Here is a 20,632-nt window from a genome sequence, read left to right on the forward strand (position 1 = left end):
CAGAGGCACTGTGCTACAGTGGTTCCGGTTATACCTCAAGTAGGTTCCAGGTGGTGGTGCTCAGGGATAGCTGCTCCTCATATAGCATCCCACAACGTGCTATTCTATCCACAACACTTTTTAATATTTACATGAAACCACTGGGGGAGATCATCAGTAGGCATGAAGGAATAGAGCTGGGTTTTATATCCATTTAATATTGTTCCCTCCCCTCCTGTCAAATCCATTTGACATAGAAAGATGACCCTAAACACTCAAGCCAATAAGATATCTTCCACCAAAAATAAGAGCCAGGTGACAAATGTGTTACATTTTCATGGCTAAATTATTATACACCAAAATCATAGGAATAAATTAGGACCAACATCCCATGTTAGAGCCAGACAGTGAAGCATGAATAAGGGCCCAGGGGCTATTTTTACTGCAATTCATCTAACTTTCACATGGAAGAATACCAGAGTAATGGTACCCTCAGTTGAAAGCCAAACTCATATAGGAGAAGGAAATAATTTATGCCTATTGTTTTATTCTATCTCTAGCAAGCCTATCATGTATTTAGCTCAGGTTTGTAGATGGTAATGATGATGTTCCCCAATATTTTAACTGATCTGCCTCCTGATCTATTGCTTCTATGGCATTGCATGTATTAATTTGATTTTAATAATATTGATTTTATTGCTGCTTGGAGCTTGACTTTGTAACAGTGAGAACAAAACCATTTGAATTGACAGGTTTTAAAGATTATCATGACTAATTCTAATCCAGTCCAATACTTCCAATAGTGAACTGCATGCTGAATTTTGTGGACCAATCCAGAAATATACTTATTTGGAATGCAGACTTTGGGTTGTGAGGAAAACTTTTAAACGCTTTCTTTCTTTCTTTTTTACAGATAGAAGTAACTGAAGTTGTTGTTTTTTTGCCAAAACAGATACTGTGACATTTTTAACTAACAACTTTGCTTTTCACTATTTATTTATTGCTCAGATAGACACAGTATTCAATTTCCACAAAGCTCAAATCATAGAAGGAAAGATGGGGCGATCTTCCTTCCCTTTTCATTGTAACTGCACAGTTTCATTAAATTTTGCTATTTTTTTTGTATAGGGATGCGGACATAAATTGTTAGTACAAACTTCTTGTCTCCTCTACTATTAAGTAAGTCATCAAATCTATCTATGAAATATTCAGGTTCATTCCTTTCAGAGGAAAAATGCCCTACTACTGATGATAGCTGGAGTTTAGTCTCAACACCTCAGAATAATGGAAATTATAGATTTTTATTTTGTTTAAAAATTAGAGCATAGGTTTGTGTCAGCTAGCTGGTCACCAGTTTTTAGAACTGTTTAAAATCTCTAGATACAGCTAGAGTTTTATATACAGCTAGAGTTTTCAACAACAAAATTGTTTTCTTCATATAGCTTGTCAAGGGAAATGTATTAATCCTGAGAAAAGCCTGCCAACTTCTTTAGACATGAGAGTCACATTATGAACTTATCATAAGCAAGAGAGATGAAGTTAATTTGCATGTTCAATTACCTATGATTAGTCAAATTTGCCTAGCAGTTGTGAGAGCCAAACTATATCTAATAGACAAGCCTTATTTCATGGGAGGAAAAATTCAGTCCTTGTGCTGCTCGCCTAGGTTTCCATATTATACCATCTGTTTTATCTTGATGATAAATTCTTCCCAGAAAACCCCTTTGAGCAATTCAGGATAAAATATCCATCCATCCATCCATTTACTTGTTGCAATAAACAGACAAGAAATAAAATCTTTTTAAAAATCACATTATTCAAAGTAAAGTATAATGGTGTATGTATCATCAGCAAATACATAGACAAGAAAATGGCTTGGGGGTAATCCCTTGAAAACATCCTTCCAGCATCAGAATTAATTGCTTTCTTGTTCTCATTGCCATTGTGATAAAAATTTGACCACTACTAACAACACCCATGGGAATTTGTCTGTCAGGCAGTGTTTAACATAAAATATCTTCCTGGTATGCTTGTAAAGAGGTGATCATTTGCTGATAAGCTGCAGCATAAATTTTACAGAAAAGGGGACCATGTTCCACACAATTCTCACCTTCTGGTTATGGCAAGGACAGCTCCTCAAGGACAAGGAATACAAGTATACCCAAAGCATCTGAGAGGGAAATAAATTTAATCGAGCTAAATAGACTCTGTCTAAAATTTACTACATGTAGATTTGATAAAAAAGCAGCTAACTAGAAAGTATTTTCCATGTAAATCCTAAAAGAATAAGGTGAACAAGTTGGACATGCATGAGTAGAAAGGTCCTAAAAATAAATGCCCTAGTAATGTCTTTGTGTTATTGAGGTTAAGAAAGAGTGAAATCCCATTTGGGAAAGGCAGAGCGATGGGCTTTTTCAGCAATGGATTTAATCTTAACACTTGGGTTTGTGAGGATGATATAATAGCAACTCAACAGTCAAAACTGACCCAAGATCTTTCACTCCCTGAAAGGTCTTGGGTCCATCAGGACATCCAGAACAAAGTAAATATTTTTGACATCTAAGGCAGACAATCACACAAGCATTCCTTCCCTTTCCCTGGAAGTAAAATATGATACAAAAATACAGAATAAATGATATTCAATGTATGACCTTTGAAGTCAAAGGAATAGAAATTGGCCATGACTGATTTCAGCCACATTGAAGTAAATGGGCTTAGTTTAAGGCTGGATCTATTCCACAATGATCTGACTCAGACTCAGTCCAAACCAATAATCACACATAAGCACTATTTAGTTGCCTTTTTATAATACCAAATAGTATCTGCTATTTCAGTCAAATAGCAGGGGCAGCTTTTCCCCCATAGTAAATAAATGTAACTGTAAGCACTCAATCTACTTCATGGGCATTTTAAATTTATGCATACTGGTAACTATAGACAGATGATGACTAACTACATTGTTGTATGTTTTATATTAGGAGTGAGAACTCTGAGGGTTCTACCCAATGTAGTCTTGAGTAGCTAGGTATGAATTGGAGTCCAACAACATCTACTGGCTTTGATGATTCTTATCTCTGCATTGGTGGTCCATTATATTATATCTCAAGTATATCTCAAAACAGATTAGCTATTTACAAGAAACATTGCCGACCAACTGTATTTATTCAGTCCTCACAAAAGCTCTTTCAGTGTCCCTCTTTTTACTATTTTTTTGTGCCTTCCATGTCCCCGCCACACGTCATCCTCTCTCTATTTGAAAGGAATTTAGAAGCATTGGCATTGGCAGGATGGTGAAGGATGGCTGGAGGAACATAGATTTTCTGCGTCAATTTGCGATGCAATGAAGCTTAAGGCGCTTATTGTCATAGTTTGCAAAGGCACTGTGCTGTGTGTGTTAGCTGGAAAATAAAGTGCATGAAGCCGATTGGCTGAGCCTGCAATGACCTGGGGAATGATTTTGATACTGTTTCTGTTCTGCTGTTGCAGTACCAGGTTGGACAAGTTTTCTGTTGCTGACTGAGTACTGCTGGAGAGAGAGCAGTGTACTCAGAGGGGCCTTGCTATTTTGAGGCCTGTTTGTTGCTGAGAAAAGAGGGAGAAGAACCAGTACTGTATTCTTCTCTGAAGCAGATTTGTGGACTGAGAAAGGACTATTTATGACTGTAGACTTCTGTGATCAGAGGGACCATTGTAAATACTACTGTTTTTTGATCTCTTAGAATCAGTAAAGTTCCTGTATTTTTGTTCTGCAAACCTGAGTGGCATGTTATTGTTCTGCGGGTGACTCTGGATCACGAGCACACATAAGAGCTTCCATTTATCACCATCAATCCGTAACATTTATAACAAGGTAAAGAGCAGATCCCTCCAGAACTGCATTAAATCCAAAAGGGTAGAAACATTATTATTATGCAGAATAATCACATGTTGTCTTAAACCTACACCTGTTGATAAACTCTACAGGCTAACTGGCACCCCCCCCCCCCCGATGTGCGCTGGGAAGTTGCTACTAACTGTGAGAGAAATACATTGAACCATCAGAAAGCAAAGGCATTTTGTTTCAGTCACTCGTGGACAATTTCAGACTTTAGAGTGCAGCATTTCAGATTTCAGAATTCTGGGTAAAGAATACACAACCTGTACATTTATTTATTGATTGATTCATTCATTCAAATACTCATACATTTCTAAGTGTTTGTTGCGTACAGTGCAATATTTTCCAGCTATTAATGTTTCATTATAATTTCTTGCATAATATCTTTTATTTAAGGGGTCACAGTATTCTATTTGAATAGTACATATAAAGGTATGTCGGCTCTAAATTGATATCTGCTTCCTCCTTATCTACAGTCTTATAGGATCCCCTGTGTACATTTTTAGTTAAATTATACTTTTTATTGAGATGTTGAATCACTGGTTGCCATTCATTAACAAAGTTTTCTAATAGTTCTCCTCTCAAGAGTACAGTTATTTTATCAATTATTAGCAAATCTGTAATGTATTTTTCCCATTCTTATAAGGGGGTATCTCTGAGGTTTTCCAATATCTGGCATATACTATTTGAGCTGCCACTGTCATGTAAAGCAAGATTTTTCTAAATTTTCTTTCTAGTTTTTCATCTGGCATGTTCAAAAGGTACAATTGTGGTGTCATTTTTAAGTTTTTACAAAACGATTTATTCGAGATGCACATGAACCTGTTTCCAGTAATTTTTATTTTGTTGTATGACTGCCATATGAAGTGCCTTGTAAGCCATCCCGAGTCCCTTCAGAGAGATGATGGCGAGATATAAAGATGTTGTTGTTGTTGTTGTTGTTATGTGGTAAAATGGGCCCTTTTCTTTTCCACATTTCCAGCATTTGTTGGTGTCGCTAATGTCTCTGGAGGGAGATACCAATGAGGATGCATTTTGTAGATATTTCCTTTCAGGTTCTGTCATGCCATGTATTTCATTCTTCTTTTCCATGTCTTTTCACATTGGGCCATTTTTATCTCTTGGTCTATATAACATATAACATAACCTGTACAATATTTTAAAGGACTTTTTGATATTTTCTTCTTTCATCTATCCACCTCCTGTGAATTTGGCAGCTCTCTCTACTTTCTAGATAGCTTGGAGGTAGGCCTGCCCCCCTTTCCAATGGCTAATCCAAATCTGCAATAATGAAAAACTTAATTTAATGAGAATGGGACCTGGGGGCTTCTAGTTTCAGTAGCAACAAAAGTTCACTGACTGCCATCTTGCTGAAATATTTGCATAACACTGTGCACTCATGTTCCCATATTGCTACCAGAAATTGAACTGATCCTTTGGAAAAAGACCATTAGTTGTACTTGTATGGTGTTGGGGTTATGACATTTTTAATCCTCCTCCTCCTCACTCACTCCCCAAATATTAATGTCTATTCATATTAATTTATTTGCAAAAAGTATGTGTCTCAAAGAAATGAAATTGAGAAACCCAAACTTCAGATATTTTCTTCATTAATACTTCATTTTCCTGATGAATATGAGTTATGAAAAATGTGTGTGCGTGCTTGCATAGCTTTTTATTGGATGATGTGAATTGCAAGAAAGGAAATCAATCTGAAATACCAAACTGATTCTAGCAACTCAGCTGTGCAATATTTTCCTTTGTTGTGGAAGGGAGAGGGATCATAGATGCAGAAATGTTAGTGATTTGCTACACTGGATGGAAATCCAGTATTTCAACAATTGCCCTGGAAAAGGTATGGGCAGAGTGAGGGGAGACAATGTTGATATACCTGGTTTCTAAATTTACATGTGGAAAACTGGATCATGCTTTTTAGAATGTTGCTAATTTTTAGAATGACTCCCCTCTCATGTCCATCAGAAATATCTGTATCCTAGATAGTCTATTATAACAAGACCTGTTCTGTCCTTTGGGCTAGCTCTCTCAGGTGTCCTATTTTCAACAGCAACAGAGTTGGAAATTCACAACAAAAGTTGTAACAGTAAACAAAAAAGTAATTTAATTGCATTGAAGATCAGTACCCTAACTCCTCCTAGGGTCTGACTAACAATTGATTACTTGAAGGAACAGATGAAAGCTCAGAACTTAACTGGGTTTCTTTTGATTTCTTCCAAAGAGATCCTTTTTCTAGCCTCTTTTCTGTGGCCTTTGTTTGTCTTTTGACTTCTTTTAACACCTCGTGTTAAGTCTCTTTTCTTCTTTAAACTGCAGACTTGGTTCCTAAATACTTAAAGCTTGTTTCTTCAAGTCTTAAACTTCATTTCTTCAACCTTTAACTTCTTAAACTTTTATTGAGTTTCTTTAACCTTTGACTTAGTCTCCAAAACCTTTGACGTGGAAAATATTGCAGCCTTTAGTCTCCTTGGAATGACTAACTGCAAAGGAGTTACCGAGGAGGACTGCAATCTCCACCCCTGGGGTGTTTCTTAAAGGGACAGGGTCTAATTAAGGTATCCTCCCACAAAAACCTATACAAAAAGGAACTAAACTCATTCTAACAACTGAGGCTTAACAAAGAAAACAGTAAAAGCCTTTGTGGGGGCAAAACAAGTCCAGCTGTAGTTTGGCTCCAGGACTCCTGTGGATGTTCAAGTCTCATTGTATACAATGGCATAGTACACTTATGTACCTCATATCGAATGCCATAGGTTTTGTTTTTTGGATTTTTTTTAAATCATGATTGAATCCATAATTGTAAAATCTATGGATACAGAGAGCCAACCATAGCTAGGAATTGGTGAGAAAATATTTTGTTGCTGTTCTTTATTTCCACTTTTAAAACAGATCTCCTATTCCTTTGGATTTTTTAAATTAGGGATTAAAGAACCTGAGGTTTCTTTTTTCCAGAACAAAATCCAAATGTGGAGAAAATCAGTACTGACAAATTGCTTCATTCAAGTCCTGGACGATGTGTGTTTATCTTTCAAATGTGTGTGTTTGAATCCTTGTGAACTCAGCCGTATCAATGCTGAATTATGATTGTCACCCCTTTTCTCTCTCTTCACCTTTAAATGCTTTGTGTGAGTCAGGCACAACATAATGCTCGCTATGTTATGAACACTCTTACTTAATGAATTTTGATAATTTGATTCAGGGAGAATTTCATTTCAATTTATTTTTGAATAATTTATCAAATGTGTGCCTGTTCCTTTATATTCAGAACAGAAAAAATGAGAGCATTTAAAATAATAATAAAGGAAGGAAGAATTTTTTTCCCTCAACTCTAAATCTGTCACAGAACAGGAATAAACTGTTTAACATTGTAGAACTAATGCAGTCTGACACCATTTTAACTCTATGCTAGAGAATCATGGGAGTAGTTGTTTGGTGAGGCACCTGCACTCTTTGGCAGAGAAGGCTAGGACTTCATCAAACGGGCAAATAACCTTGGGAATGGAGCCCGCTGGATCCCATCAAATGATGCACAACTACTTCTGATGGGACTCCATCCCTGAACTGTACTGAAAGCATCCTAGGATAGAGTAAAGAAAACATGGAAGGCTTTTCGTGTTCTTGTTGCCAGCAACGGGGTGAACACAAGGGGAAGCCGGGCAGCAATGCTTTCCCCCATGTGATGGGGAAGGTGGTGTTGCAGGCACTGCAGGGCATGGGGCGACAGATTCCCCCACCGCCTCACCGATTTGCTGGGATACCCGATGAATCCCCCCACTGTCGCCCATGTTAGGGCAACTAATGTGATGAGGTTCCTAGTCAAACTATGGCCCCCATCTACATTGACCATTTAATAAATCTTCAAACCGATATTGAAGAAACGAATTACATAGGAAATACTGGAACCATTTTAAGGTCTGGATGATTATTATATAAATCACATAGGATTGGTGTGCATTAAGAACTTTCTTTGATGCACTTTTGTTGTCTGGCCACCGCAGTTTGAGGCTGACTTAGGCTGCATTAAATGGCCTACAGCTCACAGGATTCTATAGCATTGAGCCATGGCAGTTAAAGTAGAGCATTAATTCTACTGTATAGATATACACTTAGACTAGCTGCTTGCAATCTACAACTTGATGGAAAATTACTTTGAGGGCCTTCTGTTCCTAGAATTTATATCAGTCATTCCGACTTATGGATTCTGCTATCCAAAGAGGACTTGAGAGCAAACTTGCAAATTCTTGAAGCTTGATCATAGCATCCACATAACATCCACCTTTCCCAATTTGGCAGGGACTGTACTTATTAATCCTCTATCATCTCATTTAACAACTGATTTAAAAGTGTCCCAGTTTCTTGTGCCCCTTCCCATTTTCTCTCTTTGGCCAAAGCTTACTTCAGTTTATTCAAATGGGGTACAAATCTCAAAAATAATTTGCACTAGCTCAGCAGGGGGCTTCCCAATAAGTTTAGGAAAGAGGAAACTCCTGCAGCTTTTCCCTTGGTAGCTTGCATGTACTTCCTCATTCATCACTTTTGCCATCTTGAATACACCCTGCTGTCACTCAGTCATTTGTGTTCTGGTTTTCCTCTGAGAAAAGTTGGAATATATGCTATGAGAACACAAAGCCATTATCACTGTGATCTTTCTTTTTTAAAAATCCTCCTTAGAAGCAAGTATGTCACCTGGTGTTACATTTTCTTTCCATATAAAGGAACAGCATTAAGGCATTTCCTCTCTGCCTCTGAAATAAGCTTTTCCCTCCCACTCTGTTGTCCTCCCTCGATTAGAAAAGCAGGAAAGGGGTAGTGGAAGGAAAGATAAGTAGTTTTTCCACCCCACAGTTTGTTCCTTCAGGCATTACGGACTCATTAAAAATATCCAGTGCCAGCTAATGAAATGCGGGCAGAATCTGAACAGCAGAAGCTCTTAGGGGAACCACCAGAAAAAAAAATCATGTTTGAGCAAAAAGCAATTGGTTGGGAGGTGGAGAAATGCAGACTTTGCCTTTAATGTTGCCTGAAAATGTGCTATTTGAGGTGGCCTTATTAGCCTAGCGCATCTGCTTCAATAGAAAGCAAGGATGTCTCCCTTCTCTTTTGTGCTATTGTCCTGAAACAGCGATGAGTCTGAATCAAATAATTTGTTGGAGGAAGATCTGATTTTAAAGCTTTTCCCAAATGAAGGCTACTTTAATCAGTTACTCGGGTGCAATGCCAATTACTTCTCTTCAGGGGTGACCTTTTCATCTCTTAATGGCATTTTGGAATTCAGTCACCCTAAGAACTCCAGAAGCGTATGCATATCATATGTTCAGTTCAGTGTCTCTCTTTTATTTCATTTTTGGCATCCCAAAGGCTTAATATATTCATGTCCTAATTAAGAGTATTTTTGCATAATAATTAGCTCCCAGGGGAGAAAGTTGCGGGACGTATGTGTGTGTGTGTGTGTATGAGCCATTCCAACGCATTTTACAAGAACAAGTGTTTCTTAATTTTCAAGTATTGCGCTAGTTATTAGAAGTATTTTATATCATTTAAAATGAAAATTATGTAACAAAATGCCCCAAAGGATGAAGAAAAATGGCTGAGAGTATTCTGCTGTTATTGTTCTTTAAATAAATATGCAACATGAACTTTGATTTCTGTCTCCCTTTCCCCATTTGACAGATTTGCAGTTTTGTGTTTAAATCAAAATCCTTTCTTCATTAACAATTGGTGCTTTTGAAGTTCACAAAGTGGGATTTCAAACTGGAGCTCACATACTTAGTCTATTTATTCATTAAAACGTATACTAACTTTGCTAAAGGCAGGTGCAATTCAAAGTAGTTCACTGTAACATCAGGAGAGAAAAGGATCATTATACCTATACCGTTTCTGAAACAATTTACCAGAGATTAGAAATAAATTAAAACCTACTGTGTAATTAGCATTGAAAAATCAAAAATCGAAAAGAACTACAAAAAGCTTTCATAAAACAGTTGGCTGTATTTATTTACTTATTTATCTGTTCTATGCCAACTTGAAACATAATTATTGGCAGGCATATATCTATCCTTTGGAATTGACTTCCCCAGGGCTGGGCATATAGGGGAAAGCCCTGAACAGACAACACCTGCCAAGTCATGAAGACTCTGAACAAGGCATCCCTGAAGAGAGAGAGAGAATATACCAAGTATGAAAAAGATCCCTTGTTGTTTCCCATTAAAAGAAACCAGTACTCTGTGATGTGCAAGAGCTACGCTTTAGACTCTGGAGAGCTACTCAAGTGGAAAGTTACAAATTCCAGCAAACAATATTGAGAGGATATTTATAATCCAATAATGTTTCAAGGGTTACCTGATTCTGGAGTGAAGACTGACATAGACGGAACATACCATTTGTGCTCATTTATGTGTGTAAGTTGACCTCATGTATAAGTTGAAGGCAGGTTTGGGAGCCAAAATTATGGATTTTTGTATGAGCTATGAATAAGTTGAGGGTCATTCCATGAAGAAGAGAAAGCAACAATACCATCTCAAAAAAGCAGCCATCTCTGGCTACTGCTGCTGCCATGTTCCATCCAGGCATTTTAAAAGGTCAGAAATAGCACCATTGTAGAAAGAATAGAGAGGATTGGTGCTTCTTTGATGTTCTTCTGGAACAGACTAAACCAGTGATTTTCAACCTGGGGTCCTCAGATGTTTTTGGTCTACAAGTCCCAAAAATCCCAGCCAGTTTACCAGCTTCTCAACTTTGTCTACTTCACAGGGTTGATTCAACTCCCATCAACCCCTTTTTATTTCAAAATCTCTTTAGAGAATGAACACAGGTTTTCCCCACCAAAACTTTCAGGGAGGAGGAGGAGGCATAAGGTGGCTTTAATGCAGACAACCCTGGTATTCTGAAGCAAAAAGAATTCTGGGAAATGTAGTTTGGGAAGTTGGGGACCCCTGTGGCAAAAGGCCTTACTCTGAACTACATTTCCCAGAATTCTGCTCGCTTTAGAATATCAGGACTACCTGCGTTAAAGCCTCAATGTGATGGTCTCTGGGCCGCCCATGTGTTGGAGGGGCTTCTACCTTGCCTGGCCATACAGTCAGGCATCCCTTCCTCCTGCCCACCACCACAGCCCCCCTTACCACCCCCTTTGGGGAAAGAGCAGGGCTTCTCCCTCAGCTCCTCGTCTCACCATCCTCCTTGGGGCTGTTTTGGGGAACCAAGCCCAGCCCTTTTGGGGGAAAAGTGGCACCTGCGACAGAGACCTGGAGCCACTTACAAGACTTTCATAACTCTTTTGAAAAATCATAGGTTATTGTTTTGAATCTTAAGTTTCTTAATATCATGTCATATGTATGAATCTTACAAAATAGATCCGACATACGAGACACAAACAAGTTTTTGCACAGCTCTACTATTTGCAACCTCATATGTTTTTGGTAGTAATATTCAAAGTCAGAATGCAATGACAATGATTTAAAAGAAAGCTGGTCCATTCATTCATGGATTTTCAGCTCAACCTTCAACCCTCTGCATCCTCACTTTCTCCTGTTATCTCCTGTTATACACACATTTCTATTTTTACCCTAGCTTCAAGGACAATAAAAAATATTAAAGCAAAGACAACAGGTGGGAATTTTGTTTTGTTTTTTTTAAAAAAAATCTGCAGTGTACACATTTTAGATCAGTAGTTTTTAATTTAAAGTGACTATTAATAGATGCAATTTATTCACTGTGACTACGTAAATGGAAACATCACACCCAACATAAAGATGCTCTCTAGTCTATAATTACAAATGGGACTTTTTGAACTTTATACTCTCTGATTTCTGTTATCTTTTTTGGTGTTTCAGATTCTGGACTTCCCCTGCCTTGGTAAATAACAAAAGGCCAGGGAGAGGGCAATTGAATCTGTGTGTGCTCTGTGTAAAATTTTGCAGCATAGCTGACTAGTCCTTTCTTTGTCAAATATCTCTGGTTTCCAGCTACAGAGTACACCTTGGCCTTGACCTATAGACCTTCTCTCAAGCTTTCTTTGAATACAGTGCTTTGCCAAGGCACACAGCAGTGCCTGCTGATATCCCCCAACTGACAACTCTAGTGCAATGAGGAGGTTATTGAAAACTGGGCATTTTCAAGTCAAACCAAATATTAATTGCAGGTCTTTGGGGGTAAAAGAGCATAGCGGTCTTGGATCATGTAAATCTCTTAAAAATGCCTTATTATCTTGTTCTCTCTCTCAGGTTTGATCCATCTGCACACAGCAAATCTGTAAAAAAAGAAAATATTAACATTGCAGTCATCCCTACACATTTGTGGGTTTGATTTTTGCAGATCTGAATATTCACTGATTAGATTAAACATGTTCTCTCTAGATCCTCCAGTGTAACTATATGGTCAACTTCAGTTATGCTGGAGGATGTAGAGATTTCTGGATGTTTTTGGCCTTCAACTTTCAGAAATCCTAACAGCTGGTAAACTGGCTGGGATTTCTGGGAGTTGGAGAACAGAAACATCAGGGGATCCCAGGTTGAGAACCACCGTTCTAGAGAGAACACCTCTCTAAGGCTCTCTGTGTTCTCCAGTGCAATTCAGTTGTCAGCTTCTAATGGAAGCCATGACCATAGAGTATTGGTGGAAGGCCTAGACATTCTTAGTGTTTTCTCCAGTAAAAAGCAGAAATGTCTGTATTCACAATTTTTCATTTTCATGGGAGGGGAAGGGTGCTGCATCCCCATAAAAGTGAAATGTGAATGTGGCCAGCTGATTCTTCTACACTTTCAGCCACAAAAATAGAGCAGAACTGTTTTTGTTACACTAAATTGGCAGTCCCTTGTGACACAGCAAATTGGCCTGAAGAACCAGTATCACAATAGACACCAACTTCCCTTCTATGTCCTACTCTAATTTTGTGAACTCTTTTCCATCTCTGTTTCACCACCATGGCCCACCATCACCAACTTGTGATATCATATGGTAGACCTGTGCTCTCAAAATTGTCTAACTCTTTGTCTGAAGTTTTGTCTCTTAAAAAGAATGTGATACTGCTGACAAGACACAATTATAATGCTATCAATCCACTTAACTACTATGGTTCCATCCTATGGAAATCTGAGACTGGTAATTTAGGGAGGGACATTTAGAATAATCAGCCATAGAGTTTTAGTGTTTCACTAGGCTGCCACTCCCAGTGTACTATAGGATCTTGTCATAGAAGTTAAAGTGGATTGATAGCATGATAACTGTATTGTGTGAATGTGCACTTTGGAATTCTACTAAGAATGCAGGTCCAGAGTCACAGTGCTACCACAGATAAGACCTCCTCTTTCATGCATTCATTTCATTTGGCAGGGACACATGAAGAAAGACCTCTGAAAGGCTTTTAAAATGTTGGTGGGTATGGAGCACAGTGGTGGCACAGTGGGTTAAACTGCTGAGCTGCTGAATTTGCTGACTGAAAGGTCAGAGGTTCAAATCCAGGGAGCGGAGTAAGCTCCTATTGTCAGCTCCAGTTTCTGCCAACCTATCAGTTCGAAAACATATACATGTGAGTAGATTAATAGATACCACTCCAGTGGGAAGGTAACAGTGCTCCATGCAGTCATGCCAGCCACATGACCTTGGAGGAGTCTACAGACAACACCGGCTCATCAGCTTAGAAATTGAGATGAGCACCAACTCCCAGAGTCAGACACGACTAGACTTAATGTCAGGGGAAAACCTTTACCTTTACTAAGGAGTACACAGGAGAATGACATGTACCATATTACCAAGCAATATGGCATGCTAGACCACTTTACAGTGTCATCTATATCAATGTTCAGGCTAAGTGAGCTCCTGACAGAGCCAACATGACAGCCATTCCTTTTGAATTAAACCACTGTGCTAGGATTTGAAACTTTTTTCCAAGGATTCATGGGACAGCTGGCCTCATTTTCTGTTGAAATAATACTTAAAAATGGATAATATGAAAAGCAAGGAAATGTGATTGGTTTGACATTGGGGAAAAGATTTTACAGGCTTCTTTATACAATTGGACTCTGACAATTTCTTGAATTAAAAAAAAATCTCCAAGCTCCCTTACCTGACATGGTGAGATAACAGCAAATAAAAGTATTCACCCATTCCTTCTCTAATATAAAGGCCTTGAGGCCTAAGAATATAAAAAGAGCTCACATGTGAAGCACTGTTAGAAGTAATTCCAGGTGTGAAAAGGGAGGAACTGCATTTTCCACCCGTATTATATAGTGTCTGCTGTATAATGAGTCCAATTATTCCAATTACCCTTTCTATAAAAATAACAGTCCCTGGAGGTCATGATGCCAAACTTCAAGAAAATGTTATGTAGTCCCAGATTGGTTGACACATTTCATAAATCTGGGGCACATAAGCCTATGCTATCTAGAAGTGACTTCTACTACATTGAATGGGGCTCTCTTTTTGAGTGGGCATACTAGAGTTAAGTTTGGAAATAACACAAAAGAATGATTTTGTTTCTGATAACAAGTCACCATGAATCGTTGTTACTGTGAGGTATTGTGCATGGGTTTTGTTGCTTTTAATGTTTGAAATTGACATGGAAATAGTTATTATTGTTACGGACAATGCCTAGTTAAGCTTAAAGTTATTTTGAAAGTGCATTTTTGGCATTTTTCATTTGTTATGCTAGTCTCATATCAATTCTAGGATTTTTTTCTCAAGGCTCAAGAAATGAATAACACAACTGAGTTTAAGAATTTAAAAAAGTGATATATTTTTTCTCACTGTAAGAAGTAATAGAAATGTAGTGTGTGCATACCTACCCAAGCTCTGCCCAGTGCCCAGCATTGTGAAAAGCAAATTCCTCACTAGTCCATTGGAAATTCAAGAAAAAAGCAAGAATGTGAATGGGCTATTCTTCATGCCAGACTTTTCATATTTTAGCCAGCACCTCTGGTTTGGCCCAAATTATAGACCTGGAAGGGAAAGATCTTTTGACAGAGTTAGCGCACATCTGAAAAAGAATGGAAGATGGAATCTAAATGGAACAAAATAATGATAGCAGGTTTCATTCTGGTTAATCCTTACCTGAATTTTCCCTGAAATATTTGTAGATCTGCCCATGGGATGGAGAGAAGATTTTTACTTAGTGCTAAGTTATGAAGTGATCAAAACATTCCAAATCAGTAATTAATCCCAGAGCTTTACATAGCAACCAGGGCTGGCCCAGGATATTTTGCCGCCTAAGGCAGAGCAGCAAATGGCATTTCTCTTTCCCAAAGTCAAGAAACAAAGTAGCCTCGGCTACTCAAGTTGTTTTATCATGTTAGAATTAAATAACTAAGAATGTGCCTTTTCTTGACACACAAAATCCAATGCCTGAGGCAGTTGACTCATTACGTTTAAGGGCCAGCCGAGCTCTAATACACATGCATTTTTCCTTTAAATAAATATATCTGGGTCATCTCCACTGGATTGTTTAATTTAACTCCTCATACAGTTTTTTCTCTCTAATGCATTTTTTGAGGAGGAAGGGGCGGGGAAAGGAGAGAGTAAAACTATTAAAATAAGAAGAAGAAAGGAAACTATCTTTCTTTCTTTCTTTCTTTCTTTCTTTCTTTCTTTCTTTCTTTCTTTCTTTCTTTCTTTCTTTGTCTCTTGTCACCGCCCGTCCTTGCTTATCCAATGGGAGTTTCTGCCTTGTGGATAATCTTGGCTCAGAGGGGATTTTTTAATAGCAAGGTCAATAAGTGCCTCTCCCAGCTGCCTGTTTCCTTGATTGATCTGCTTGGCTTTTCTCCCCTGCTTTCATCTCTCCCAGTTTTCTTGTCACTCCATTTTAATTCATCAGAGGATGATCCCCCTTCTCTCTAGATACTTGTCAATATTTAGAGGCTGCCTTCTGCTCAGTGGTCTTGATGTGCTCTCTACCAGGGGTGGTGTGGACAAATGGCCTGCTCCATGGGGCTCTCAGGGCAGAAAGCAAATTGCTCACACAAAAGAGGAATCTGGGAAGCATCTCTTTAACTGTATCTATATATCAGTGTCATTGAGTGTATCAGCATTGCTCAGTTTGAAGAACGTTGATATCACTTTAACTGACATGGTTCCATCCTACAGAATCCTGAGATTAGTTACATACTTTGACTTCTCTGAAGAAGAAATCTAGTCCATCCTCTCCTTGAACCCCCTTAGTAGACTAAGGACCTCAACACATTCATTTTTTTTAAATTTTTTTTTATTAATATAAGAGTTCACCATAACATTCAAACAACATACACACACCCAAAAACCCTATTCCACACCAAATAGAATCCTTCCCCACACCCGTGCATCCTTCACCATGACTTCCGACATTGAAACACTATGAAACCTGTAAACCAATTTATGTATCGTTGTTCATAGCCTAATCCTAAATTCCTAATAGTGCTCCTCTATGTCACTGACTTCTCAAATCAGCAGAGCAGCAGGGCAATCCTGGTGCCCTGCTAGCACTGATGCTTCCCCATCATATGTGGGGAAGCATTGCCGTGTGGCTTTCCCTGCACTGGCCCTGTGGTTTCATGGGAATGTGCCTGGTGCAGTGTTGTAGGATGCTTGTGCCCCAGTTGAGCCATGGAGCCCTGCCAGTGAAGTGAGCCAATGTAGTCTGATCGGTGATGTAGGGCTCCGTGGCTCCACTGAGGCAGAAGCTGAAAATCAATCATATGACTAAGTCATAACTAACCCTCAAACTATACATTCTAAGTTTAGTTATCAAATGAGTGCAATTTTCTAATGTAATGGTTTCCAAACATTGGTCTCCAAGTGCTCTGGAATTCAACTCCCAAAAGTGTTAAGTAGCTTAGACTATAGTCAGGAATTGTGGGAGCTGGAGTCCAAAACATCTGGAGACCAAACTTTTGGAAAAATGAGTATAGGGACACTCTATACTAATATTGGTCTTCTTGCTAAATGTTCTTATTGTCACCCTTATTAAATGTGTCATCATTGTTATCACAGTGATAATTTAAACTTTAAAGCCCCAAACCAATTGGGGCCAGATTACTTGAAGAACTGTCTGCTGCCTGGATCTTAAGGATTATCTTCAGAAAACTTTCTGTCCATACTTGACAAAGATGCCGGGGGTATATTTGGAAGTGGTACCTAACTTGTATAATACCCTTCCCAGGGAGGCTGATGTGGTGGCAATATTGTGGTCTTTTTAGTGCTATATGAAGACCCATCTATATACTTTCCCATGTGCTTTAGCTCTTCATACTTGTTGTTTTGCTGTTGTTAGTGCCCATTAATATTAATGCTATTGGTTTTAATTTTTTAGCTGTTACTGGTGATACTAGGTTTATGCCATTGTTTTATAGTCTACTAGCTTGGGGACCCGGCGGTGCCCGGGTTATTAGTAGAGGGCATTGAGTTGTTTTGGATATTATGAATGGGCTGATTGCTGCAGATCTGTGGCCGATGGGGCTTGGAGTGGGAGGCGATTTGGATGAAGGTAGTGCAAATCCCATAATCCTTGGTCCATCCTCCTCCAAACTGCTGCAGGGTGTAAAGTGTCATTTGGGATATGTGAGCCAAGTTTGGTTCAATTCTGTCATTTGTGGTAGGTGCAGTGGTCTCAGGAAGTGAGTGAAGGTATTGTAAATCCCATCATACATGATCCTGTGTCCCTTAAATTGCAGCAGGAGATAAAGTGGGTGATGAGGGGTATGTGTGCCAAGTTTGGTCTTGATCAGTCATTGGAGTGGGTTGCAGTGGTTTGAGGAAGTATGTAAAGGTACTGTAAATGCCATCTTCCCTAGTTTGTTGTTCCCTCACACTGCAGGAGGACGTAAAGTGGGTTAGATTGCATCTTTGTGTCCAGTTTGGTACAGTTTTGTCATTCATGGGCATCACAGTGATCTGTGGGAGGTTAATTGGATGAAGGTACTGCAAATACCATCATCCTTTGTCCATCTCTCCGCAAAGCGCACCAAAATGTAAAGTGGGTCACATCGCACCCATGTTTCATGTTTGGTACAGTTTCGTCATTCATGCGTATCACAGTGGTCTGTGGAAGGTGAATTGGGTGAAGGTATTGCAAATCCCATCATCCTTGGTCCAGTCTTGCGTAAACTGCACCAGGACGTGAAGTGGGCCATATTGCACCTGTGTGTCATGTTTGGTATAGTTCGTCATTCATGGATATCACAGTGGTCCGTGGGAGGTGAATCGGGTGAAGGTACTGTAAATCCCATAATCCTTTGTCCATCCTGTCCCAAAATTTTGCAACGGGTAAAGTATGTCATTTGGGATATGTATACCAAGTTTGGTTCAGTTCTGTCATTCGTGGCAGTTGCAGTGGTCTGAAGAAGTGAGTGAAGGTACTGTAAGTCCCATCATTCTCTGTCTGTCCTCCCCCAAACTGCCCCAGGGCATAAAGGGGGTGATGGGAGTTCTGCCTGCGAAGTTTTGTCCAGTTACGTCACTGGTGGGCATCGCAGTGGTCTGTGGAAGGGAAAGCAATTGAAAGTACTGCATATCCCCTCATCCGTGGCCCATCATCCCCAAAATGGCACCAGGACATAAAATGGGTCATAGGGGTTATGTGTGCCAAGTTTGGGCCAGGTCCGTCATTCCTGGTGGACACAGTTGTGGAGCCAATCAAAACGCGAGCACATACAAACATAAAAACATTCACTTTTATTATATACTAGCTTGGGGGCCCAGCGGTGCCCGGGTTATTAGTAGCGGACATTGAGTTGTTTTGGATATTATGAATGGGCCCATTGATGCAGATCTATGGCCAATGGGGTTTGCAATAGTTTCTGGATGGGGCTGAAGGTACTGGAAATCCCATCGTCTGTGGTCAATCCTCCCAAAAACCTCAGCAGTATATAAGAAGAGTCATGGGGGTCTGTGCCATCTTTGGTACAGATACATGACTGAGGGGGTTAGGAATAGTCTCTGGATGTGGGTGAAGGTACTTCAGATCTTATCATCCATGTTCCATTCTTCACCAAATTCTCCAGGGTTGAAAGTCATAGGGAGTTTGTGTTCCAAGCTTGGTCCTAGTCTGTCATTGGTGGGGGTTGTGTGGTCTGTAAAGCAGGTGATGGTACTGCAAATTCCTTCGTCCATGGTCCATCCTTATCCAAACTGCTCCAGATGCATCTTTTATGGGGGGTTGCAGTGGTCTGTGGGAGTCAGATCCCAGGGCGGAAGTATACACCGCCACATACATACATACATACAAACATACATATCCACAAACAATGACTTTTATTACTATATACCTGGTTGGGTACCTGGCAATGCCCGGGTTATTTGAAAGGGGATTTTAATTTTTTTTAAAAAAATGAATTATCCCATTAATAAAACGCACAAGGTTGTAGATTGACAACATCCACAACATCCTGTGGTGCAGGCTGGTGAGCAGCCTGCTGCAATAAATCACTCTGACCATGAGGTCATGAGTTTGAGGCCATCCCTTGGCGGGGTGAGCACCCGTCAATTAAAAAAAAATAGCCCCTGCTCATTGCTGACCTAGCAACCTGAAAGATAGTTGCATCTTATCAAGTAGGAAATAAGGTACCACTTATAAAGTGCGGAGGCAAATTTAACTAATTTATGACGTTGGAATGAGGAAGTGCCGTCACAGTGGATTATGTCTCGGTTCTATGTGTATATGGGCATTGAATGTTAGCCCTATGTGTATATAATGTGATCTGCCCTGAGTCCCCTTCAGGGTGAGAAGGGCGGAATATAAATACCGTAAATAAATAAATAAATAATGTTGCCTAAGTACCTGATGTTGCCTGGGTTCATTTGGTAAGGATATATATTAGAAATAGGCATTTTTGGATTTTGGATTTTAAGAATAAAGCTATTAAAAATGCATAACCATATAAACAGAACCATTTGTATATATATAAACAGATCACATTATACACATATAGGGCAAACATTCAATGCCCATATACACACAGAACCGAGACAGAGACAGACGCAGAGGCAATTTAACCTTCTCCTTAGGGGATGTTCGATTCTGGCCACGGGGGGAACAGCTGCTTCATCATCCACTGTGACAGCACTTCCTCATTCCAACATCGTAAATTAGTTAAATTTGCCTCCCCACTTTATAAGTGGTACCTTATTTCCTACTTGATGTGGTGCTACTTCCATCAGCCCAAGATCAACCTATTAAGCATGAAAAGGTATCGTTAAAAAGATAACAACGATGTTGTCTGCTGTATTTTGAAGAAAGTAGGGCCTTACAAAGAAGATGCAAGCTGCCTTCTTTTGAGGCAAGATGGCGTCCTTCTTTTAGGCCTAGCAGCATGGGGCCAGCCTGGAAGGCCTTAAACATGTCAGCAGAGGGGCACAGTGGTGGTTGGGTAAGGTGGGGGGGGGGGAATAAAAATTTTCATAATGAAAGTAAAGATTAAAAAGATAGTCATTTTTTCTCTTCAGTCTGTTGTGGAAAGTACTGTCTTACCTTGTAGAAGGACAGTTCTGGCAATGGCCCAGGCAGAAGCTGCCTTCTTTGGAGCAATTTTGAGGAGGCAAGATGGCCCCCTCCTTTGGGCCTAGCCAGGCCTAGCAGCCTGCAAAGGCCGAGACATGTCAGTAGAAGCGCTGTTGGTTTATGGTTTATGTTGGATAAGTGAGACTCTACTGTATATTAGAAATAGGCAAACATTCAATGCCCATATACACACAGAACCGAGACAGATGCAGAGGCAATTTAACCTCCTGAGAGGATGTTCGATTCTGGCCACAGGGGGGAACAGCTGCTTCATCATCCACTGTGACAGCACTTCCTCA

Source organism: Anolis carolinensis, chromosome 3, assembly GCF_035594765.1.
Source record: "Anolis carolinensis isolate JA03-04 chromosome 3, rAnoCar3.1.pri, whole genome shotgun sequence".
Taxonomy (NCBI): domain Eukaryota; kingdom Metazoa; phylum Chordata; class Lepidosauria; order Squamata; family Dactyloidae; genus Anolis; species Anolis carolinensis.